We start from the raw sequence: 27,839 nt of genomic DNA, 5'->3' as shown, positions 1-27,839 counted from the left end.
CATTGCATCGCATCAATCAGTATCAGCATCAATGAGTATATATGTGTAATGATGATAATGACAACAATCTATCAATTAAATGACATTTAATTTCTTACACTGATATCGACTAATACGATTGGCAGGAATCTGCTGTGATAGTATACTAAGGCACTGCCATCAATCAGCTGTGAGAAATCTTGATTTTCAATCAATACATCATGCCTGATATATATATTCCCTGAGTAGTGGCAAACTAAGAGTTACTATGTACCCAATCAAAGTCAAAATTATGTATTATATCTATCAAGCAATCCAGCAGTCAATCAACCAATCAATCAATCAATTAGTCATCAATCAGTTGCTTTTTTTAAATAAGCTATCGAGCATTTAACGTTATTTGCCAAATTTTACACTGTTAATGAGATAAACCAAAAGTCTCAATCAAAATTATTCTCAATCAATACATCATGCATGATGCTTATAAAAATATATGTTTCCTGAGTAGCTGCAAACTAAGTTATGTATTACATCTATGAAACAATTCAGCAATCAATCAAACACTCAGTCGATCAATCAATCAATTAGTCATCAATCACTTGCATTTGTTAAAATAAACCAGAAAGCATTTAGCATATTTTGTCTATTCTGAAGCTGTTAAAAAGCTATAAAGCTAAACAAAAAGCTTCAATCAAAATATACTCAATCAACTCTGAACTAATGCCATGTAATAAGAAATTCGCTATGATACATTAATTAACTAATCAATCTCTCGCCCCTGACCTACTTTTAATAACAGAGACTCGCTTAGTGGAACAATTGTCCAGCTCTCAATAAGCTAATCAATGAGCTTCAATCAAAGTGTCACCCAATCAGAGAACTCTTACAATCAAACGGCCAACAATCATAGTGCAAGCGAGGCTAGTTAATTCCCATAAATAAACATTTGGCTCGGACAATCGCTGGCTAATCATTCAGCAGGCGCACAAAGGGCAGCACAGTTTACAATCGAAGTAAATGGTCGATTGCTTACCAATGCGATTAGCATGGAAAACAATCAGCTTTTCATTTTCAATCGCAAGCAGAGCTGTTGAAACAATGCGCTGCGTAAAGAGATAAGGCACAAGGGACTCGGATCTCGATTTGGATTGAAACAGAGACAGAGACAGAGACAGAGACAGGGACAGGGACAGGGACAGGGACAGGGACTGGGATAGGGTTTTGGAATGAGAATGGGGACTGTGGACAGAGTTGTGAATGTGGACTGCACGAGTGTAGCCACATTCATAACATGGCTTTCATTATACCCTGAACCCATTGAAAATGGGAAATCAGGGTATAATGGTTTTGTGAAAAAGTATGTAACGGGCAGAAGGAGGCGTGGCAGACCCCACAAAGTATATATATTCTTGATCAGCGTGACGAGCTGAGTCGATATAGCCCTGTCCGTCTGTCCGTCCGTCCGTCCGTCCGTCCGTATGAGTGCGTCGATCTCAGAAGTTATAAGAGCTAGAGAGCTGAAATTTGGCATGCATACTCGTGAGTACCATACGCAGTACGAGTTTGCTTTATTTTTTCGATAAATCGTCCGATAACTTTTTTATCGAGAATAATCGAAAAATTGATTTTGTTTTTGAAGCCTAATTTGAACACTTTTAGACCTGGAGTCTTCAAATTTGCGTTGTATATAAAGTTAATCGATACAAAGATTTTGTAGTTTACAGATTTTGGATACCACGCCCCCTTTTCCCCCAATTTGTAAAAAACGCATTTCAAATACTAGAGACTTGTGCTTTGGAATGTACACATATATTCACCATATGATTACACTCTAAAAGTTTCATTAAGATCGTATGTCTACAAAAGAAATTATTCAACAAATAAATTCTCATAATATTGCCCACACTGCAGCGCAGCCCAAGCGCAGTCGCTGCTTACTGCGCAGTTAGCAGAGCGCAGGCTTGTGCGTGCGCGTAGATGCATGTGTATGTATGTGTGCATAAAAGAAGTGCAGAATGATTAGAATATCAGCTTGGAGGGTTCAGGGTATCTCCTAGTCGAGCCGTCTCGACTGGAGCCTTCTTACTTGTTTTATGTCTAACATTTCGCATTTGTTAAGCAGACATCTCCAGATTTATTACGGTTGCGCATACGCCAGATGTAACCAAAGGAGCTGCCAGCATTCTCGTAGACCCACAAAAGGACAACTACCTCAAGCAAGAGAGAAGAAAAAACCAACATTGTATTCAAATAAAAGTAAGGCGAATGCCGCCGGGCAGCTGGCTGTAAACATGTCACGGCGACTGCAGATAACAATCTGATCTTGGCCATTATAATATGGTGCCGCATTTGATTTATGCGTGCAGCCAGGTAAGTCAGGTAAAGGCTTAACAAGCTGAGCATAAAACTCTTGCAATTACATAAAACAAAATCCATTACGTAAAACCCGAAATCAAATAAGCTGAAACCCCATCTGTTGGCTTTCATGCGACATATATATATATATATATATATATATGTATTGAGTATATATGTACATTTGTATATATAAACGAGCTCATCTCTTGCGCATAAAATCTAATTATAAAGCATTGAAATATTCAATGTGGGCCAAACAGGACTTAACACTTTGTGCCGGAACGCTTAAACGGCTTAGTCCTGGTTGCCCAGCCGGTGGCAGCAACTTTTATGACCTACGCCCCAGCACTGGCCCCCACTGGCGCGATATTTTATGTGTGCATAGAAGGTAGCTGTGCCACAGCTCGTAGAAACACATAAACTTCTACACATACATATGCAAAGCTGCAGCCAGTTCAGTTGAGGGCTCTTCCCAGATGACATAGTCCATGGCTAACAGGTAGACACGGCTTTCAGTCTTTGTCCATTCAGTGCTGCTTTATACATGGAGCATATAGAGATTCGCTAAGCTGTATCTCTCAACTTCATATATACATACATATGTATATATATTTCATGCATACATATGTATGTATATCTCCGTCAGACTGTGCCAAAATGGCAGCAAGAAACATGCTTAAATCTCAGGTGACATGGTCTATGGCAACCAGGTAACAGTTTGCATTCAAAACATTGCATCTGAGCTTTATCCCTAGACATCTATACATATATACATATACATTTATGTTTGTCTCCATGCTAAACATGCAGCAAGTTCGTAGAAGAACTGTCAAGTCAGGTAACATAGTCTATGGCCAACAGGTAGAGCAAAGCACCAAGGCTTTATCTCTGAACTTATCTTTCTCTCTCTCTGTCTCTCTCTCTCTCTGTCTCTCTCTCTGTCTACATATGTATATACAAATATATCAAGTATCTTAGAAATGCAGCAAGCTCAGAGAAGCAATCCTATATCTCAGGTGACAGTCTATGGCCAACAGGTAGAAACTGATTTCATGGAACATGGCAGCTAAGCTTTATCTCTGAATTTCTCTACCTCTGTTTATGCAGAGTTGTACATATTCGTACCATCTTTTGATAAAGACGGACACAATACGCCGCACTAATTCTATGGGGTCTTCCGAGAGATATCATATTCAAGAAATGATGTCAACTTATCTACTTGAGTCTAATAAAATGATTGTCATGGGCAACATAAAAATTGTGTATTTCTTCGTCCAAAAAGGGTAGCCTTGTTGGGCTGCCAGATAGCTCTGGCGTATATGGGCAACCCTGTATATATTCACATTCGTATGTCTCCATGAGACTGTGCCGAAAATGCAGCAAATTGCATTTCCATTCTCAAATCTCAGGTGCCATAGTCTATGGCTAACAGGTAGACAAGACATCCATCAATTCAATGCTGCTTTATATTGAACACTGCATCTGGGCTTTATCTACGACTGCTGCCATATGGCAGCCAAGGGCATTCAATCTTCAACTTCTGCTGCTGCTTTTTCTTTACATTTCGTTACATTATTTTCCTCTTTTTGTGTGTAAAACCCAATGAAGCAGCCAAGCAGTGGAAGATAAACAGTCAGCCAGGAGCAGCAGCAGCAGCAGCATCAACAGCAGCATCAGTTCAATTTCTGCTCCTCATGATTTCAATTTCAAAATTTACGCTTCATTGGTCAGTAAAAAGAAAGCGTTCTAAATGCTAAGCCAGCTGCCGTTGCGTGGCCACAAAATGTGACATTAAAAAATGCTAACCACTTGTCAAAGTCAATCGAGAAGCGAGCCCAGCCCAGCCCAGCCCAGCCTAGCCCAGCCCTGCCAATCCCTACGCTCCCCCTGGCTTATCAGTGCCACCCACACACTTGTGTAACCCGACTACAGACAGCCTCATGCTCTTGTGTAATAAATGAAAAATCTTATCATCATCGCATATTGGCAGTCGCGGCAGGTCAAAGATGGAGCCACAGCGAGGAAGTAAATGCCGGCACACGCGGCGTATGCGCAACTCCCCGAACGACACTCGCCAAAATTGCGGTTAATTAGAGGCGGCCCACACCCACAGCATTGTGCCAGACGTTGCTAATCGCCCTCATCAACTGACCAACAAGACCACAAAATCATCGTCCGCCTCCAATGCCACATAACAAACCCTCCAAACCCCTCCCTCCTCTTCCCCCTCCCGGACCATGGTCGTCGACTCCTCGCGCACAAGACACCCCAACGAGCAGAGGACAGTTACTTTTGCACGACTAATAAGTCCCCCTCTGGCTCTCGCTCAGAGTTTACAAATTATGTTTAACATCAAATGAAATCGTCTCATCAAAATTTAATCCACGCCACATTCCACAGCAGCGGCCTGAAGTGCGCCCCGCGGTTTCCTCTGCAGGCAAGTCGAGCGATTTTCTTGCGAATTGTCGCAGTCAACTCGATTTTCTCCCTCCCTCGTCCTCGTCCTCGCCTTCTCCTTTTATTATTTTAATTTAAGTTTTGCAACTGAAGCGATTTGGATGCCTTTTTTTTTTTCAACGAAAAATTAAGACATAACCCTTGATTTTAATGAATTAGTATTTTTTTATAATATGCAATGAAAATATTGAAATTTGTTTTTAATAGCTGTGCATCTATCTGCTCAGCTGAAATATGAATACTTGCTTATAGCAAGTGTAGCAAATAAGATCGGATAGTCTATCAATTAGCTAATAAAATCAGAGCATCAGATCTTGGCTGCAGCGATGGGCACAAACAGGAAGAGGAGAGGAAGCAAATGTGAATATGGATGGCAACTGACAGAAAGTAAAGATTTAGATTAGATTTAGACTAAGATGTTAAGTGAGCTAACTAGGCTAAAGTACGACTCTTGAATTCGATATATGTATATAGATGTGCTTTCCTTTAACTTCACTTCCAAATGGAAATAAGTGGATTGAACTATGCTTAGGAAGCCTTCCAATGAAGAAGCTTTAAGATATATAAGACTTCAAGTGAAATATGTGAATAAAATGTGGTAGCTCTCTTTCGATCGCTCTCTCTGCCTCTCTCTCCGTGTCTCTCTGTCACTCTATATGTTTCTCTCTCTCTCCGTGTCTCTCTGTCACTCTATATGTTTCTCTCTCTCTTGCTCGCTCTCAATCTATATATATTTCTCAATCTCGCTTTAGAATTCTTTCTCTAGCTCTCACACTGCCTCTCTCTATCTCTTTCTCTCTGTCTCCCTCTCCCTCTTACTCTCCTTCTCACTCTGAGTCTTCCTCTTGCTCCTACTTTTTCTCTCTCTCTCTCTCTCTCTCTCTATCTCTCTCTCTCTCTCTCTCCCTCTCTCTCGCTTATACCGTTTGTCTCTCTGTCTCTCTGCCTGTTTCTGTCTCTCCCTCCCCTTTTCGATCTGTGCCTTTCCCTGCTTTTTCGGGTAGTCCTTAAATTAATTGCGTTCCCAAGAATTCAATAGAGAAAAATTCAACGAAAATGTTTTGCTACTCAAAATTCTGACCAAGACATTTTTAATAGGTAACAAGATATTTGTATACAAATATAAAACGCCCTTAATTTGGAGCCGCATCCAAATGTCAGCAAACCGCGTGTCACGCAAGTCACCTTCATCAAATCTGTCAGCGGTGCTGAGTGGTGCATGAAAAACATAAGAACCAGCACAATACCTCAGCCTATACTTGATCGTAAACATAACAATATAAAAACGATCGACAATACGTCAAATAAAAGTGACATACAAGCCAGAAGACTCTTTCACAAAAGAAGACGCACAAGTTTCAAGAGGAGACACTTCATTTTCATCTCGATATTGAGAAAACCACACGTAAATCCTCTGCTACTCAAACAAACCGAGTTGAGCTTTACATTTTTCCATTGGCAGCCCGATGCAAGAGATGAAACTTGGAGGTGAAACCACAGAAGACCATCAATGCCCGTTTCAGCTGACCACAGCCCACCTACACGCACACACACACACACACATACATATATATGTATATATATATAGTGGGAAGGCGTACCTCTGCACTCTGGACTCTGAGGCATCGCAGGCAAAGTATCTCGACAACGCCCTTGACAAGTGAATGTGACAGCTATGGCCGGAAAATGTGGTCAAAGAATGCAGCAATTGCGTGGGCTGTTAAACAGCACAAGCCCAATGTCACTTTGAGCCCAAAAAGAGCTGTCCGCACTGAGTGCGTAGCCTCGTTCTGGCCCTGTTTTGCGAAACAGCCTGTACAATGCAATTATAGAGACACACAGGCTTTGCTGATTTGCACCATACGGATAATTAGGAACTGCGCCTGAAGGAACAGATTGAAGGCCATTCTCAGTAGCTACAATGTAGCTAGACCAAAGTATGCTGATTCCCCTTCTGGCCTCTGCGACCAGAACTATGCCTAAACGATTGACCCACAATAACTTTTCATAGCACAAGAATTTTGGCCAAGTCCCCGCTCAAGTTCAAATTGAATTTATAGAAAATATAACAAAATCCTATTACAGTTGGGTCGCCTCTAGTTACGCTTCAATTGAATCCGGGCAAGTTGAAGTGAACATGATATGATCCTGTATCAATAGAGGACTACCAACTAGGCTAAGCTTAAATGTCTAGCATTTTGCTGTGCCTTGATGTGGCCCGTTTTTGTTGTCCGTTGCCTCGCAAGGAATCCCTTATCAGCGATTATGTCAAACGCTGCCCACTAAGTAGCCCAATATCAACTGCTGTCACCCTTGTCTATCTATCTATCCCTGTGCGTGTGTGGGTGTGTAGGTGTGTGTGTGAGTTTCGTTTTGGTTTTTTATTATGCCTTGTTGCGGCATTGTGTTTGTTGCCGCTAACATGGATTCGAGTGGCTGTCAGTTGGTTGTCTTAAGCCTGATGCCAGCCGCCACTGGCTGTTATGAATATGATTGTCCGTCTGGGACCGGACACAGATCCCAGAGCTTAGTCAAAAATGTTGACTCGTGCATGTGGAGAGACTTAAGTGATTCGAAATGCCGCAGTAGTAGGTCAAGCAGCTGCCCGCAGTTCCCACACATTAACCTAACTCCCCCTACTGCCACTACCGCCCCTACCGACCCTACCGCGCATATTTCCCATCACTCCACGCTGGCCATTTCTTCATGTAAATGTGTAACCGAACCACAGCATAAATTAGGATCGTCATTTGCATGCGCCCAGGGACAGGGACGACAGGGACAGGGACAGGGCCAGCCAGCATCGAGCCACAGGCGTGGCCAGCAGACAAGGCCAGCGGTGCGACGTGCTGTCTGTTTGCTCGCATCTCTTCCGACCAAAAAATTCCAGCCTTTTTTACAATTTATCAACCAATTTTATTCAGAATCAACGCAGAGCACAAAAACTGCATGCAAAGAGAGCATACAATACGTACGACTTGCAGCTTCAAGCGACTACAGCAAAAATAACTAATATAAAAAGTGATAAAAGTGAATAAATTCATGTTTTTCTCTTGGTCTACTAGGGTCGCTACGATAGCTGTTAATGGAGTTGCCGCTTTCCTACTTAAATTGATGCATTTTTCGATTAAATTCTTTCAATATTCTAGGCCAATTGCATTTTTCTAGGAACTAACGCATTGTTCCAGACGATAGGAGACTTTTCTTAAAATGTTTTACATGTTCTATAGTTGATTTCAAGTAAGCCTAAGCCTAAGCCTAAGCCTAAGCTCATTTATGTGCCCTATATAGCAAACATTATCAGGCCAGGCGATGGATATTCCCTTTTACTGCTGCTCTACAGCTACTTTACCGCTGCACTACCCCCATTCTACCGTTACATTACCGCTGCTCTACCGCCACTCTACCGCTTCTTTATTATCTACCCAAATGTTACCGCTGCTCTACCGTCTTTTTTCCGATACTTTACCGCTGCTCTACCGCCATTCTGTCACTTATCTATCGCTACCGCTACTTTACCGCTACTTTACCGCTGCTCTACCGCTACCGATACTTTACCGCTGCTCTACCGCTACTTTGTCGTTACTTCACTGCTACTTTACCGTTGCTCTAATGCCACTCCATCGCCATTCTACCGCATCTCTATCGCCACAGCTACCGCTGCTGTAACGCTGCCCTACCGCCATTCTGCCACTACTTTATAGCTAGTCTATCGTCACTTTACCGCGATTCTACCGCCACTCCACCACTGCTATATCACCACTCTACCACTACTGTATCGCCACTCTACCGGCTCATAAGCTACTATAGCGCATTCGAGTCAGGCGATCTCTGACGTCCCCTTCAGTCTAGCATACCCAATAGCTCTCCAGACACATCCATAATGTCATGCATAAACATGACGGTAGTTTAACGGCGTTTTTTGCGAGCTATTTTTTCTGCCAACACTTCTTTATATTGTCGATAAGGCAATTTGCTCAAATTGTGGCCATGATTTTGTATCAATTGCTTTTTGCCAGAACCAGATCCAGCGCCAGCGCAACTGCTCAAGGCAGGACAAAAATCGCGCATACGCCGCGTGAGACCACCAACTGGGCAAATCGTTGAGCTACTCTTAGCTTTGCTTTCGTTACGCTGCGTTCGGTAATCAATTCGTTTTTTATTTATTTATTTCGGCACTTGGCAAAAGACATACGGCATACGGCATACGGCAGGCGGCATGCGGCATGCGGCAAGAACCATATACATTTAAACGCTTATTTACGCTCGGCGAAATGCATGCGCGGGGTGAGATAACTTTGCTTTTGCAAAACTTTAACAATTTATACGAGTCGTCGAGTCGTCCTATTTATTATTTATTTATATATATATTAAAGTAATGCATCCATGCCTAACAATTCAATCCACATGAAGCTTTAATTTGAATGTATACAAGCTCGACTTGCAAAAACTTGAAAGGGCGTTTCCTACGAATTACTATTTATTTCGAGCATTTTTCATTTGCCACTCTTGCGCAACGGCACTAAATATAACAAAGAAATGTATATTATTTTTAAAAAGATTTCACTTGGAACTTCAAGGGTATTTAAGCAGCTCGCAAATGAAATGTGTTTGTTTTTCCCTTGAATTGTATCGCATTGAGCAATGCTTAAATGTGGAGCACAGCTTGATTTATATTTGTGTAAGTGAGTATATATTTATAGCTGTGTTCGTGAGCGTGGGCACATGTATGAGTGTGTGTGTGTGTGTGTGTGTGTTTGTGTGGGTGTACCTTGGCATTTCATCCCTTTTGCATGCAAATAAGCGTGTAGCCCGGCATCAAGCAAAATTCAATTAAAACTGCTTTCGCTCACAGCCGAAGCAGGTGTACTCGAGTGTGGCCCTGTGTGTGGGTGTGTGACTGTGCGTATGTGTGTAAGCACACACATGTGTGTGTTTGTGGATCAAAGATTAATGCAATTACATGATCCCAAGGCGTTGGCACATCCAGCTAGTCAGTCATTCAGCCAGTTAGTCAGTTAGTCAGTTAGTCAGAGCATAAGCCGTAAGTCAGGCGCTACAACACAATTATTAACATCTCTGAAAATAAAGTGAGCTCGGGGGAAATCGAATGTGCCTCGGCGTGCCTACATTTGTCTCTGTCTTGATTAGCTCTCCTTATCTGTGATTTTGATGCTGTTTGCTGTTTGCTGTTTTCCGTTTACCTAACCGCATGAAACATGATGCAATTAACAGTTAGTATCGGCTAGCTGGCTAACGTTCCATTCGTAAAGCGAATGATGGAATTTTAAATGCACTTTCACTTCGATTTATGCAATGCCTATCACCTTTGAGGCTCTCTCTCTCTCTCTTTCTCTTTCTCTCTCTCGCCCTTGGCAATTCTCAGAGAGATTTCACAGATTCTTTGGGTTTTCGCTTGAATGAATGGCACTCTTGTGGGCTGGCAGTGTCTGCCTTTTAAGTGCCGACACTTTGTTCCGCAATTCTCTAACTTATGTTTGTGCATTTGTTGTGAGAGAGTGTGTGTGTATATATGTGTGTGTGTCTGTCTCTCGCTCTGTCTGTGTGTGTGTGTGTTTGTGACTGTCTCTCCACAGTGGGGCCAATGGAATTTTAATGGAGTGAAGCCTGCCACAGTGCGTATACTTAATATGTGAAAGCAAGACAGGCACTTAAATTGAATATACTCTCTGAATGAGTCAAGCGTGTCTGATCTGACTGACAGACTGAATGGTTGACATACTGATTGAGTGACTGTACGGTTTTCTGATTGATTGATGGATGAATTCTCTGATTGTATGTATATATCTGATGTATTGTAAGTAATTCTTCTTAATGATTATATAACATTGAATTATTGTCATTTAATGATAGATCTGACTGACTCATTGATGCCATAATGGACTGATTGATTTGACGAACTGATTGGCTGACTGATTAAGTGATTGACTGTATTGATTGATCACATTTCACTCAATGTATACTGCTTCAAAAAAATTATCCATTTTATGCCTGAAAGATTTTTGCTTAGCTGATTGGATGACTAATGAACTGATTGATTGATTGGACATGGTTTTATTTGGAAGACTGATTTCCTAACTGATTAAATTATGAACTTGATCTGATTGGCAGACAGATTGACTTGATTGATTGATTCAATTTTTGTCAATGAACATAGGGCTTTAAAATTAACCTAAAATTACCTACTGACTGATTGATTTGTTTTGACGTAGTGATTTTTTTTTTTTTTTTTATAAATGACCAATTACTTGATTGTCTCACTGATTTATGAACTGTTTGACTGGCTGGCTAATGGACTGATATACTGACTGGTTGTTTGACTGATTTATCGATTGATTTAAGGACTGACTGAGTGGTTGACTGACTGGTTGTCTGACTGACTGGATAAGTGACTGATTTACAAACTGATTGATGGATTGATTGACTGATAGTCTCACTAAATGATTGGCCGACTGATTGATGGACTGATTGACGTGAGGTTTTACCGACTAACTGATGGGCTAAGTGGTAGTTTGACTGATTGACTGACTGATGGAGTGATTGACTGACTGGTCGACTGACAATGACTGGCTGGGTGATAATGATTTACCAATGGACTGATTGACTGATTATTTGACTGACGGATTTACAGACTGATTGATAGACAGCCTGAGTGCTTGACTGACTGCTGATCTTACTGGCTGATTGACTGACTGATTTACCAACTTATTGATGAACTTATTGACTGACTGATTTACGGACTGATTGATAGACTGATTGACTGTCTGATTAGTAAGTGCTTGCTTGCATATCAATACATCGTTGTACTGTACCATCTATAAAATAGACCAACTGACATGCCGTGCATTACAAATAACTACATACATACGTCTACCTCCCTTCGACACTGCATCATAATCCGAACCGATTGAAGAGACTTTCGCCTGGCTGTTTATGGCAAGAAATTAATTTGAAGGCATGCCGTTTATGTAGCACGATTCAAGGTGTAAATTGAGCTCGACTAGGGCCAGCTATGAACATTTTATAGCCTGCTCAATTATTGAACAAAAATCCGGTGTTGTAAAAGCACAAAGCTCGGCTAACCCTTACCCAGCTGGTAAGGGCTGCTTGAAGCAAGAGTTGGCATCGGAGCTGGCCATAAGAGTCGTCATTGGTGACTGCAGAGCCACAGCGAGTGGGGCATCCCGACAGCTGCGTTTTCTCTCGCCAGCTCAAATCACACGATAGGCGATAGCCCGGCAGAAGTGCCTCAAGTGAGCCGTGGGGCGAGGGCAAGGGCGAGGGCGAGGGCGTGTTAGGGACTGGGCGGGGGGAGTCTTTGGTTTTATTTACCTATTATCGGGTCGGACAGCTCGTTGGCCTTGCTCGTTAGGGCGCGACTGGCTGCCACAGTGGGTCACATAAATTTGCAGTCAAGTGTTTGTTGCTTGCCTGTTCCTCCCGCTCGGTGCCACGTGCGGCACGGCTCAGTTTCGTTTCGTTGTGCTTGCCGCTATCCGTTTATCCCTTGCCCGGATAATTTTTCAATGTCAGAAATTTGTGCGCCCCGTTTGAAAAATTGAAAAGTATTTTAATGGCAACGCCGACGACGACGACGACGACGACGGCAACGGCAATGAAAATTAATGGCCGCCCGTTGCCAGCTTCTGCTTACAGTTTTTCCCGTTCTTTATTTTTCCTTCTTTTCTCGCGCTGCGCTGCAATTGCAGCAGGCGGCTTAAATTCGGTATTAAATTGACTTTAACTTTGCGGCGTGATAACAGCCGGAAGGATAGCACGGATAACGGCTGTCAGTGGCGATTGATCCAGTCAGCAGGTAAGCGCCGAGCTCCACAGCTCAGTGCATATTAAACGACTTAATTAATTATTAAATTATTTGGAATTTTCATTCCATTGATATCGCTCAACTTTGTGTGCGTCATTTTTCAATCGAATTTGATTCATTTATCAAGCCGTAAATAGAGTGTATTCAAATGGTTAGATAAGGTTGATTAAGCTAAAGTTGGGAACAATTAGAAAATTGAAATTTGATAACAATCGGAACTACTCGACTAGAAGATACCATGTGCAAATTTGTGGGGAAATGTATCGTATTCCAAGATATACAATGTTTCCATATTCACTGCATGGTGAATTTGAAGTAACCAGAAGTTAAATGATCGATTTTTATCGATAATTAATACATCCTACACAGGGACTGACAGACAAACGGATAGAGGGATAATTTTAAATTGACTGATCAATAATATATATGCTATATATATATACCTGCTATATACCTACTTGCATATTCGCCAAATCATTTTACCCAGAATTTCTAGTAGGTTCAGAATATAAAAAATCCGTTCTCCATAATTATAAAAACTACTTAAAGCCCTCTTGTTTTCAACTTTACAGTTATATAAATTCCATGGAAATGTCAACATTATCAACAAATGGCATAAGTTGTAAAAATGTGAACAGCGATGTCGAGAGTCGTATTCGCAGTAATTAATTAAATTACACAACACTTATCGATAAAAAGGACACGGTGAATGGTGAATAATCAAAGCTAGCATCGTAAATCGATAAGGAAATCATTTACAGCAACAATGGCGATGTCATCAAGCATATATATATATGTGTGTGTGTGCGTGAGTGTGTGAGTGTGAGTGTGAGTGTATTTTGAAAGGTTTACAGATAGCTCGTAATTCAGAAATGCTAATCAAAATTTTTGTGAATTGCGACTTTGAATTTGAATGCGAATGTGAATGGCACTCAGTCGTGCGTTTGTGCTTGTGCATTTGTGTGTGTGTGTGTGTGTGTGTGTCGTGTGTTTATCAAATTTCAATCGAATCAATTGAAGCCTACAAAAGTCAATACTCAAAGCAGACACGCAGGCAACGGTACTTGGATGCGCCCATTTTGCCCATTCACATGTCATTTGCTAAATGTATGCGCATTCCACACGCCTCATTTCGAATGAGCATCGAGACGAAAGCCAGCACACAATCTCCCACACACACACACACACACACACACACAATCATTTGACTGATTGACTAACCCGAGTGCTTGGCATAATTATTTAACGCTTTTCATCAATCATCAAAAGTGCGCGTGTAAAGTGTGAGCTAATTAGCTCAAATATTTAATTGAGGCAAATAAAATCTGAGCAGCGCTCGAAAGTATGCAGCAGCGAATGCCTATACACTTACATGAGCCACGTTAAGTTTGTTGGCCCAGTTTGTGACAAGCAAAAATACTTTATAACAACTATGACAAACTATAGCAGTGCTATAATTCTAAGAACTTTCCTACATGAAATACCTCTTTGTGGCTTTTCCAACAAACAAGCTCAAATTTCGCGTAATAAACCAGAACCATATGAAACTTATTTCCATACAGGGATTTAGCGATTCTGAAGAATGCAGAACTCATTAAGCTTAATGAGCTTCAAATACGCGAAGAGGCTCGCAGAAGCATCCAAATCATAATTATCAAATATGATTACAAATAATAAAAGGCGTTTGAGTTGAATATCATAGAAGGTCTAATTCAATAGTTCACAGCAAATTGAAGGAAATAAAAATCAAAGCGACAATCATATTTTACTTTAAATCAGTTTGTTCCTGGATATCATATGTGCCTTTCTCTGCTAAGGGTAATGAAAGGTTCTTCACAAGAGGTCGACAAGGATAATGAAAGTTTATTCATAAGAGCTTGACATTTCCCAGAAATTCAATACTACTTTTCCTATGACTGTCAGATTTTCCAACATTCCACTGGAATCTTTGATTTTTCCTAAAGATATTTACTGTATACATATATCATCCCTTAATAATTAAAAAAATAAAATTGGTAGCTCTGGTACAGATATATATACATACATATGTATTCAAAAATATTTTGTAAAATGTTAAATCCTTTAAGAAGGATATAATATAGAATATACAGTACACTCAAGATGCCGTCGTTATATCAGGAAGGCGCTAGAGCCTGTTATGAATTTGAGTAGATACCAGAATAACCGTACGTCGTAATAACCGAATTCCACTGCATGTGATTTATTAACATTTCAGTTATTCAACTGCATAGATGAAACATATCTAGAGCCTTAATTCAATGCTCATTCAAGCATTTTGTTCAATTTATTTAGTTCAATTAGTTCATATTTCATAGTATATATTGAATATATCATCGACTAAACTAAGATAACTTATAATGAATAGAAAGAACTACGAAATGTGCACTTCACTCTCTCTCTCACTCTCTCTCTCTCTATCTCATACGCAATCACTTTCTCTCTCCTTGAACTAGTTCCATGGCTAATGAATGAACAAGTTAACTAATTCAATTGAGCAACTTTCACTAATGTATATGTGTGTATGTATCGTATGTGTATAAGAGCATTTCAACTGTCGCATATCAAAGAGAGAGAAAGCAGCTTTATGTTAGTTGCCACATGTGTGCAAGGGTGTGCGTGTGCGCGTGTGTGTGTCAGTGTCAGTGTGTGCTTGTGGCACTTGAGCTGGCATCGCTGGCATCGCTGACACGCACATAATTGGCGGCATCGCGGCTCAGTCGAGCTGCTCAACAGCTCAATGCGTTGGCAGCTCTCAATGCCTCAAGTTGCAAGTGCCAACAGTTGGTGCTGCCTGTCAATTGGCATTCGGAAATGTTGCCCGGCTCTCTCACTGCACTTGCCGTGCGTGGTGAGTGGGCAGGAGGTGTGAGCAGGAGCCGAGCCGAGCAGTGCTGAGCTGAGCTGAGCTGAGCTGAGCAGGAGAGCTGCCTCACTGCCCGCCCATTCCCCACTCCTTCAGGAACCCCGCATCAAATTACTTCCGCTGGATTTGAATATGTTGTTAAGGCCGCCGACAAAAAGGTAACGCGCTTCACTGTTTAAGCTGCCTCAAATGGCATACACACACACACACACACACACACTCACAATTACGCGAATGACAGGAAAAGCGCGCACAATGCGCATGAAAGCATAAAAAGTGGCAAAAGAAAAGTAAACGTGTGCATGTGTGTGTGTATGTGTGGAATGCGCGTCGCAAAGAAATGGCAAAATTATAAAATATACACAGCACACACACGCACACACACTTGCTGAATGCCAATTAAGCCTATGCTTGAGCTCTGCATGCGTGTATGTGTGTGTGTGTGTGTGTGTGTGCCTTGGCAGGAGGACAAGGACAACGCCTGCGTGGCAATCAACAAAAGACGCGAAACCAAATAATAAATTTAAAAAGAAGCAGGCCCATGTGTATATGCCTGTATATATGTGTGTGTGTGTGTGTGTGTGTGTGTGTGTGGGGCGTGACTGTAAAAAGACGCCCAGCACAAAAGGGAAATTGTAATAAAAATAATTGACAACTATTTGACATGCCTCATGTCCGACGCACGCAAAAGGCCATGCAACAAGGATCTGAGCACAGAATCCCCAGACGTGCATTTACCAGCACTTTAATAGGCTCCCGCTGTACGTGTGCATGAGTGGCTGTGTGGGTGTGAGTGTGGTTAAGTGGGTGTGTGTGTGGGTGTATGGGTGTATGGGTGTATGGACAGTTGTCTATAGACAAGTCTGCAATTTTACATTTTGATGCCTTTCATTTCGGGCTCGCATGATAACTGGTTACAGCTGCAGCTGCTAGCAGAGCTCAGCTCCCACTCACTCCTTGATTGATTACAGCGAAGCAAAGATAACAACAACAAAATATACGAAATACATGAAAAATACGAAAAATGAGTAAATAAATAAATTAAAAAAAAAAAAAAAAAAAAAGAAAAAAAGTGAGACAGTCCCATTCATATAATCAATTTGGTGCTTGCCAGCACTCAATGCTCATAATTAAATGAAAATTCACTGAAATTTTATTACAGCAAATTGCATGAAAAGCAACCAGAGAACCAGAGAATCAGAGAACCGGAGAACCGAAAGCTGAGAGCCGAGAGCTGAGAGCCAATAGCCAGCGAAATAGCATTTTGATTGATTCCCTTGAACCCATTTCATTAGTAATTCCATGAAATTGAATTGCCAATTTTGAAAGCGTCACAAATTTCAACTCAAAGGCGAGTTAAATACAAGAAAAGAAGAAAAACGAAAAAAAAAAATGCTGTCAAATTAGCGAAAAGATTATTAAATCACAATCAGTAAGCAAACAATTAAATTTTGATCGTCTCTGGAGCCAGCAGCAGCAAATCAAAATGAATCGAATCATCCAGATAGATGGATAGATAGACATATACATATATATATATTTCTATGTATATACATATATACATTTCATGTGTTTATTCAAATGAAACTACTCAATTCAAGTGTTTATATATACGATTCTATATAGATATACCCTTGAAATAGGTAAATTAGGGTATATTGATATCGTTGAAATCTATGTAATAGGTAGAAAAAGGCGTGGCAGGGTGGAAAATTGAATCGATCTAAATAAATCGACAAATGCGGCAATCTCAGAGCCTATTAGATCCAGAGAGCTGAAATATTGTTGTAGCTCCCTGTATAGATCGAAGATCTTGTTTGTTCAAAAAACAAAACGATAACTATATTTGTATAAATGTTATCGATTAAAAACCTCATCGAAAATCAGATATAAAACTATAATATAATTAGAAATATAAAGCCCTTATCGAAAATAAACAGTAAAAAAATTATATCTCCTACATCTTTAGATCAAGAATCTCCAAATTTTAGATACCAATTCTTGAATAGTATTATGCATTTTTTACTTTTATTATAATTTGTTTATCGTCCCCAATAAATATTACAATATTAATTACTTGAACACTTTAGGGTACCTCGTAGTCGAGCAGTCTGACTAGAGATTTCTGACTTGTGTTGAATTCAGATTTTTGCGTTGCCTTCGACAGAAATCAAAGCAAAATTTCAAATGGAATTGAAAATGAAAATGAAAAGGAAAATAATAATTATTTGTTGAAATCTTTTGAATTAAAGAAAAAAGAGAAGAGGTAAAAAAAAAAACACACACACACACGCACACATTATTTCACGTATTTGGAATGCTTTTTAAATCTTCGTATTTACATTTTATTTTTGTTTACAGAAACCAAAGTCAAATTCGAATCGCATGAAAAAGTCGAAGCATCAAGTTTGATTTATTAAACTCTTTGTCTTATTCTAGTTCCGAATTTTGTTGTTTTCCTTGTCTATTTATAACAATCAAAGAGATTAAATTGAATAGACATTGTTTCAAATCCAGTTCACAAGCATTTAATGCAATGCCAAGGTACATTTTTATGCTTGCTATCGAAAGTGAAAAGAGTATATTAGTTTTTGTGCCATACGCCTCTTGGGGGCTAGATTTTTTCTAGAATTTTTTTTAGTCAGCATCACAAAATGTAATATAAACATTTTATATGCACGCCCCCAGTGGAACTGTGGCACATCTGGTCAGAATATATCTTCTGCAGCTTTATAGCTCAAACTCCAAATTCATGGACCAACTTTCTGCGGTGCTCCTTTATTGATTTGCCCAATGTCATACATATGTATATGTATACATATATGAATGCCTCTTGGCACGGGGTGTGGCAAATTGAAAAACAAAAAAACGATATCTTTAAAGCTTTAGTGAGCGACATATAAAAAATGTATCAGTTTTATTCCCGCCGTTTTATTCGTGCTTTTGGGATTGGAAACTCATATATTCCAGCGTGTTTGAGTTGAAATCAATAACTCGACCAGAGATTAACTTATAATTTACTTATAAATAAGCCTGCACATTTGAGGATGGTCAACTCTGGAAATATAGATTTTTGAATACATTCAACAGTTTGTGGACCCTGAACAAGCAACATTCTCAATTCTTAATATAGATTTATTTACATATTTTGTATAATATTCCACTCTTCTCCCTCTGTCACCTCGCAATCTATCTCACTCTTTATCTCCGTCTCTCTCTCTCTCTCTCGCTCTCTTTCTCTTTCTTTCTATCTCTTCGCCTTTCTCTATCTTCATACCTTTCAGTCTCTCTTTCTCTCCTTGGTACTCTGCCACTTGCTCTATCTACCCCACTCCCTCTCTTTCTCTCTCTTGTTCTGTCTATCTCCACCTCTTTCTCAATTCCTCGCCCTCTATTTCTTTCTTTTGCCTCTCCCTCTTTCTCTTTATCTCTTGCTCTTTTTCTATCCCTTCCCCCTCTCGATTTCTCCCTCTCTCTCCTTTTCTCTTTTCCTTTCCCTTGTTCTCTTTACCACGGCCTCTGTCTCCATCTCTTCCCCTCTCTCACTCACTCTCCACCTCTCTATCTCTCTCGCTCTTACTGACTCACTCTATGTCTCACTCTATATCTCTCTCAAACTCTCTCCCTCTCTCTCTGTCTCTCTTTAATTCTTTCTCTCACTCTTTCTCTCTCTCTCTCTCTCTCTCTCTCTCTCTCTCTCTTTCAACGTGCAAATATATGTGTCTATAAATATGATTGGAAGCACACTAATAAGTATCAGTTGAGAATTAGATGCCGATTGGCATGCTCATTTGGCATATTCGAAGCAGTCGCAACGGCGGCGAAGAAGCGGGAGTCAAATGAGACACGTTCCGGCTAATAGGCACGTACTTGGGAAAACGACAGCGCCAATGGCCAATGGGCAATGGCAAATAAAGATGGCAATAAAGCAACGTGGCAAATGAGCTGCGCTACGCTGTGTTGCGCTGCGTTGTGGCAACACGCGATGGTGCCACGCGTTGGGCGCCACAAGAGCAGCGGCAATAGCAATCGCTACAACCGGAAACGGGAGGAACGTGCAAATAGCCGTCGGAGAGGCTCATCCAAATGATAAAGTGGATTAGAGGAGCAGCAGCCAGCACCAAATCAGATGCCCCGCTCAACTCGCTGCTACTCGACTTGACTTGCCTGGACTTGTCTCGACTTACCTCGACTCTACGGCGCACAACAAGTGCTGTCGCATGCCCTTATTTATGGCAATGGCATTGCACTGTTGCTCTCAATGGGCGTCGATAAATCTCAGTTATCGAAACTCGCTTGCCCAGCGAGAAGAAGCGGCGCCAAATCAGAGATAAAAAGCGTCGAATGGGGTTGCGACTTAAAGGTGCCCAAAGGCCAAATTCGAATTTATCTCTATCTGTGATTGACCAGCTGCCAGACTGAATGATTGACGGACTGATTTGTGGCCACGCGGATGCGACTGATTGGGTGACTATCCGACTGACAGGCTGATTAACTGACTGACTGATTCATAACCATTTTCTTGACTCAATCAGTATACCTCTACTCATTTTATATAAGCAATCGATTGATTGAATAACTGAATTTCTGTATTATAGTCGCTCGACTGCTTTGACTACTTGGTTAAGCTCCCTAGCTAATTACCTATCTAGCATAATCATAATCAATCAGTCAATTGATTGGCACAAAAGCTGACTGAATGATTCAGTCAATCAATCAGCCAGTCATTCATTCTATGCTAAGTCAATCAGTCCAACATGTTACATTTTTAATTTATATAGATTGGTTATATTGACTGATTGAAGTAATCTCAATGTTCATTTTACTGATTGACTGTTTACACATCATTCAACAAACTGATTGACGGCCAGTGTTAAGGGATGGACTTCTAATTTACTGCATCGCTGAGTGACTGATTGACGAATGGTTACTTGATGGATTGGTTAGCTGATGGATTGAGTAACCAGTTCAATGATGAACAACAATACTTCCTTACTGTCTTATTGGTTAGCTGATTGATGGGCTAGCCACTTGATTAACTGCACCATCCCCTGCATACGGACTAACCTATTGATTGACTTTGTGATTGATCATCTAACTAATTGACTGACCGGTTAATGCCGTAATAGATCAACTAACTGATTGACTGACTAGATAGCTGATTGAGAAAATAATTGGTTGATTGAATTCCTGATTGATTAACTGTTTCATTTAATCATAGACTGACTAAACCTGACTAAACAATTAGATGCGGGTGTCTTTAAATGATTGATTGATTCACTGGATTGATGGACTGATTGACTGCATACTCCTCTAGTAAACTATGATTGACTACCACTGACTAACTGGCTTCGCAATTGATTGACCAACTGACTAATTGACTGTTTGGTTATTGACTAACTGGCTTTATGATTGGCTCATTGAATTCGTTCATATTTGTAGCCCCAAAAAACGCACTTTTCGTTATACATACATATATGTATATATATAACTTATATAAATGTATTTATATAGATATAATATACCTCTACCCAATATATGTAATATATAATAAGTTAATGTACTTTTGCGATGTTTGCTGGAATAGTTCGCTGCGACTTTCCCTTGCCCATTCATGTGCAAGCAGCTGAAGAAACCGCGCGCTGCTCAAAAACTTTTGCTATATTTTGCACAGCTTTTTTCACACATAAACTAAAAGTTTTTTTTTTTTTAGTTTTTAATTTAGTAAAGTAATTCACAAGTTGTTGGCCAATCGCTGTTTGAAATTCTTGTTGAGGTGTTTTACCCTCTTTCGAGCAATATAGCGTTAAATGGCGTATCGCGTGCCCTTTAGCCAGTATGTGTGTGTGTGTGTGTGTGTGTGTGTGTGTGTGTGTGTATGTGTGTGGAACCTTGCAAGTAATTTACTTGGTGTCTGAAGGATTTGTAACTGCCAATGAATGCGTGTTAAAGAAACCGCCAACTGGGTCAACTAGCACAAAAACTAACTTCATCAACTGCAAATGCAGCATAATGCACTCTCTAAGGGCATATGGATGTGTGTGTGTGTTTGATATTGGTATGAGTGCGTGCTGCCTTGGCATCACACCGCAACGTGTGCTTAACCATCAAATGAAAATCAAATCTACTCAAAATGTCAAAAAACTTTCCAAGCTAAATGCAGTTTATGAAAATGCACACGAACTGACGAAAATGCCATGAGAATCGCATATAGGGGATTGATTTGCTGTACACATTACCGTGAACGGTCGATGAACGTACAGCAGGCGTGACTGGAAATTCAATAGGTTCCAAATTGTTAATACAATAAATAAAGGCAGCAGAATCTATGGAGTATAGACAAAAGCTGAATAAAATTCATGAATTTTGTAAGAAACAACAGACTAAAACATTATGTTCATTGACGAAAGCTTTTACTGTATGCATGTGCATGTGCATGTGTCGGCATGTTCGTGTGTGTGGGTATGTGTGCATGTGTGGGCGTCTATGTGTGTGTTTACAAAACTGCAATAATGCGCGGCGTCCTTCTACACTTTCAGCGCGTCCAGCTCTGCCCCCACTGACAGCAGCCACTGAGCGTGAGATGCATGTGCATGGGTGTGTGTGTGTGGGTATATATGTATATATGAGTACAAGGTGTAGGTGTGAGTGTGTTTAAGTATATATAGAGTGGCTGTGCCACAGCATAAAGTAGAAAGTGGTGCATTTTGTGCTGCTTGGCAGCTCGTTGTTCCATGCATGTAATTTCATTAGGGCAGTAGGACAAGCTCTCACATACGTATATACATAAATATATGCATATATACATATACATATAAACACATGCATATGCATATGAAGAGCGTAAGCTTTATGTGAGAGCGTATAGAAACTGCATTTGGACACACACCCACTCACCCACACACGTACACAACAGAATAGAGAGCCGGCTGCTGGTATTCAATACTCAGCTGTTAAAACAAAAAATACTCAAAATAAACGAAATGCCGAAAAAAAATTATATATATGTGTGTACATATATAAAAGCTTTAACTATTCGCTTTGCGTCTTAAGCTATGCTCCGCGTGTATTATGTAATTGTAGGACACACACACACAGACTCACATGTATATTTATGTATGAGCGCCTCAAACACATACACCGACAGCCAGCAGCACGCCAGTCAAAGGCATAAAGACCACACACACACACACAGACTGACACAAAGACACAGACACAGCGCAAGAGAGACACTTCATTTCTTGGCATTTTCTTTTGCTTGGACTATGCTAACACACACACACACACACACACAACTATATATAATATACATACAAACAAACATACTTATGCATGAGCATGTATTTTGCCTGCTGCTGCTGCTGCTGACGCTGCTGCTACGTTTTTATTATTATCGCTGTCACACACACTCACCACACTCACACACAGGCAGCGCAAGAGAGCGCACAGCAGCCAGCACAAACTCACACACACATACACATTCAGAGACACACACACACAGCGCTAGCATGTCGCCGCCTTTGTCGTACACGCTGGCGTCTTCAGCTGACGCTGCCGCTGCCGCAGCCGCTGCTGCTACGATTTTGTCGCCATCTTCGCTGCCTTCGCCGTCGCCTGTTTTACCATTTTTCTTTTACGCCTGTGTCTGCGTCAGTATGTGTTTGTGTGTGTGTGTGTGTTCGTGTTTGTGCCTATGCGTCTATGTATGTGTGTTACGTTCGGTGTTTATTTTTCGTCATTTCGAATGTGACTGCGAGTGTCATTTTGGTTATTTTCTTCTTTTCTTTTCTGCTTTCAACTTCGCCCGCTCTCAGCTTCGCCGCATTGTTATGCCCTGGGCTTGGCGACTAAGCGAGTATATAGGTTTTGCATAACTGTTTGTTTGTTTGTTTTTAAAGACTTTTTATGCGCTCTAAAGTTGCTCTATATATTCTTAATCTCTCGCTTTCTCTCACTCTCTCGCTCTCTCTTTCTGGCTGCTGACGTAGAGGGCATTGTTCAGTCGTTGACACTTCTCTTTTTGTTTGTGTCATTGGCATTAATTAAACACATTTATGGATTGGCTTAGCCACAGGCAGGAGCAGCACCATCAGCAGCTAGTCCACCCGTCCGCCCGTCCGCCCGTCCGTCAGTCGGTCAGTCGGTCACAATTTCAGCCATTCAATTATCGATTATGACATTCATTCACAGCTTTTGGCTGGGACAAAAATAGCAAGGCGAATCTTCTCTCTCTCTGGCTAGCGAGCCGCATCCCTTTGGCCAGCGTCCACGTTTTTGCCATCAAAGTGACAAAACGAGCAGCGGGCGAGCAAGCGAGCGAGCCGACAAACAAACAAACAAACAAACAACAAGACTGCCAGGCACTGGCTGGGCTCTGGCGGGGGTAAACATTAACTCTGCTGCCTGTGGCTGGGCAAACGGGGCGTATGTGTAACATTCGAGTGGGTGGTGTCAGTTGTCAGTCACCAGAATCGCTCAATTGACTCTTCGTATGCATGTGTGTGTGTGCGTGTGTTTGTGTGTCTATGTGTGTGTGTGTACTAAAAATCTCTGCTACTGCAAACACTTTAAGAATTAGCCTATGGCTATATGAAACAATTCGCACACAATTTAGCAAGCTTTATCGCATATAGAATAGCTGCAGCTTAACTAATTTGTGCTATCGATAATAATGGAAATAATTTCTTGCTATCGATTTTGCTCTACATTTATATCTCTATATCTCTGGCATATATGTATAGGAAAATATGGTGCTTAGCAAATCTATTAAATCTCTATTAACCTTTGCCAAATCACATTGTTTCAGCTATAATTTTAGTCAAATTTTTTGCCACATATAGCTTTGCTTTATGATAAGTTTATAAAATGATATAAACAAGACCTATAAAAAGTTAGTTCCGTATACCAACATATTTAGATAAACACTTAAATTATTATAATATAACTTCTTGTCAATTTTTGTTGCTTAAAGTATTTAAAATATAATTAAAATTTTAAAAGAATGTATAAATTTTATCGATAGATTTAACTCCAGGAATTTAAATAGATGCATGAATAATCATTGAGAGTATTCAGCTATAAAAGTACTTCGATTAATATTTAGGCCTTAATATTTTACTCTACATCTCTCATGAAACAACAACTAACAACGGTAAACAACTTATCGATAACACATTTATTTTCGAGCATTGATTTCTGCACTCCCACTGTAGTCCACAGAGCAGTTGAATAACCTCAACACATAAAGAGACCCCAAAAAAAAAGAAGATAAATAGAGAATTAAATACGCAAATCGATAACTCAAAACTAGCTTGAGATGCGCAGAGAAGGGCGCCAGCACGTACTTCACTTTCTACCTAGCGCCCCAAGTTAAGGTAATCCCCACCAATTGACCGCAGCAAATTGGAATTCACCGATGCAACGAAGAAATCAAAATGCGAAAACCCAATCAAATACATGGCAATAATTGTATTCTGGTCGACCAAATGCTGGGCTGCCCCTCCACTCCTTGCTCCTTGCTCATTGCTCCTTGCTCCTTGCTCCACACTCCTGCTCGCTCTTATTGTGTGGCCAAGGGCAATGAAGGGAAAAAAAATAACAAGGCGCAGACAAGAGGCGACTACACTAACAACAACAACAACAACAATGAGAGCATAAGAAGAGATGAAGAGGCAGCAGCAGTAGCAGCCGCAGCATTCACTTTCACATCCTTGAAGGCGGCAATAGCAGTGCCAAAGGCCTAACCCGAGGGTGGCACACACACACAAACACACACACACACACGAAACGATTGAGTAATTTTGTGTGCTAGTGTGTGTGTATGTGCCTCTTCTGCTTCTTCTCAGGCCACACACAACTTCATTAGCAGCGAGAATAGGTTTTGGATTTAGGATTTTTATTCTATTTTCTTTTCAGGGTTTTGTTTTTTTTTTTTTTTTTTTTTTTTTTTGTGACAATTTCTGTGCTGCTTTGTTACATAAATACACAATTGCAAACACATCAAAAAAAATATACATAAGAAAAAGAAACTTTAAAGCGCAGCGAAAATGAACTGCTGCTTCTGCCGCTGCTGTTGTTGTTGTCATTGCTGTTGTTGTAGTTCCTTGTTGGCTTTGCTTTTGCGTAATTTGTCAACTAATTGGCACACGCAAACAAACATGAAAAGCGTAAAAGATTTGCTTTGACTTGCGGTATTACATGAGAGTGTGTACATATATATATATATATGTGTGTGTGTGTGATGTGTCTTCGCCTGTCTCATACAAATTGGATTAACGGTCCAACAGAAAGGCAGCTGGAGAAAGCACGTTAACAGTCAGTCAACCTCCCCCCCTGAGACCCGCACTCTACCATCTCCCTTCCCCACATGCACACATGGCAAAAGGAAAGCTTTGCATAATTCGTGCAATTACAGTTATGTCTTGCACACCATACACACACAGGCAACTAGAGTTAGCAAACAAATATTTAGCAAACATTTTGTGTTTTTATATATTTTCTATAAAATGGTCACACTTTACACGCACATTTTACAGCAATTCATCTTCTGCTGCTGCTGCTGCTGCTGCTGCTGCTTCTCCTTCTTGAGTTGGGATCCTCACTTGCTCACTCTCTCGCTCGCTCTATCGGCCGCTATCTTCTGGCTGGTTTACGCTCCGATTTGTTAAGAACTGCTCACTCGCGAAACAGCAACAAAAACAAAAACAAAAAACTCACACTCTCACACAAACACACATACACTTACAATCTAACGGCGAACTTTATGCACAGATGATGGCAATAGATTTGAATTCGAAAAATACACAAGTGTCAATAATTTCATTTGTTATTACGAATATATTTACAGGAGCGGGTTAGAGCATTCGAGTTCTCGGGTTTAGATTCGCACACTTTGTAGGTTATTTCTTTCTTGTTTCGCTGTTGATGTTGTTGTTATTGTTGCCAAAAAAAAGCAAAAAAAAAAAAAAAAAGAAGTAGTTGGACTTTTGCTTTCTTCAGCTACAGCGGCGACAACTGCTGCGGCTGCTGCGGCTCTGCTGCTGTTTTCAACTTTAAACAAACTACTCAAAAAAACAATTGGAGAGCGCACGAAACAGCTCCGCACCACATGACCGCACTACACGATTGACAGTTTGGCACTAAACGTGAGCTTCGCGAGCTTATCAGCCAGTCGGGGCCGAAGTGAACGAACCGAGCAATTCGCATTGCCGAAAGGAGAGCCAACCGAACTGAACGATGCTCGCTGTGGCTGAATGTGTGTGTGTGAGTGAGTGTGCGAATGTGGGATGTACAGTATGAGAATGAGCCGTGTGTGTGAGTGTTTGAGTGTGTGACAGACAGAAGATGTGCGCGACTGTTACAAAAGTTGTAGCCAAAACGCCCAAGCAGCGGGCACTTTATACATGTTACCCATGTTCATTGAAGAAAGCGCAAACAGCACCGACAACCCATTGGGAAATAACGCGCATGTGTTAATGGGTTTGTGTCCTGAATAACTAAGGAGAGCAGACACCCAGAGACGAGGATGAGGATAGAGCGAGAGCGCGCTGAAGAGAATGCAAGAGCAGTTAAGCACTGCACACTACATAAAAGCTCTCTCTCTCTCTCTCTCTTTATCTTACCCAACTAAAATGAACTTAAATACTGCATGGTTACAAAGTGATCAGTGGGAGCAAAAAGCTTTTTTATGTCTATGCTGTAATTGCCTTCAGTTCCTACTATTTATCATTAAGATTGATCTTTTTAATGTCATTAATGATCGAAAAATGATTATTTGACTCATAATTGGCAATGCAATTTGAGAAGATTTTTAGAATTTCAATTGCTATAAAATAAATATTTGTGATTACAGTAGATATAACAAAAAATTACTACAATAGGAAAGTAGTAGTAGGAAAATAAAGTTTGAATTTAAATTATAATATAATATTTATATTTAATTTATATTTATAGATTTTTTTCTCAACTTTTAGAAAAGAATATACGGACCTCCAAAATTGTTTATTCAATGTAATGTGAATAAATAAAAATATTCATAATAATAAAAAAAATGTTCAAAAAATATCCCTATCCAAGTATTTTGCTTCCAATCATGCACTCTATTAATAATACATGTAATATAAATTATTTGCACAATTACTTTAATAGCTACCATTTCATGTTCTTCATATATTTCAATTAAATTATATTCATATTTATACATATATGCTAAGCACGGTTAATTTTGGCTTAATATTTAATGACTATATTCCTGGCAGATTAAACTTATATTAAACAAACACGACGCCAAAGTTTGTCTGCAGCATAAACTCTCGA

The 27,839-nt window shown here is 40.3% G+C and overlaps 1 protein-coding gene across 12 annotated transcripts in view; it reads right to left on the bottom strand.

Moving 5' to 3' along the window:
- Positions 1 to 26,671, bottom strand: part of LOC6583882 (pneumococcal serine-rich repeat protein) — a 66,429-nt gene extending 39,758 nt beyond the window's left edge. For 9 of the 12 annotated variants that reach the window (XM_044009857.1, XM_015161444.3, XM_044009862.1 and 6 more), the window contains exon 1: positions 26,051 to 26,671. The gene's annotated coding sequence lies outside the window, so the exon portion shown is untranslated. The remainder of the gene's footprint in view (positions 1 to 26,050) is intronic. The other 3 variants (XM_015161442.3, XM_044009872.1, XM_044009858.1) reach the window with 2 other exon arrangements.
- Positions 26,672 to 27,839: the final 1,168 nt, after the last annotated feature.

Source organism: Drosophila mojavensis, unplaced genomic scaffold, assembly GCF_018153725.1.
Source record: "Drosophila mojavensis isolate 15081-1352.22 unplaced genomic scaffold, ASM1815372v1 contig_136, whole genome shotgun sequence".
Lineage (NCBI taxonomy): Eukaryota > Metazoa > Arthropoda > Insecta > Diptera > Drosophilidae > Drosophila > Drosophila mojavensis.
The sequence above is the reverse complement of the archived record's forward strand: the minus strand, read 5'-3'. Positions and strand labels throughout refer to the sequence as shown.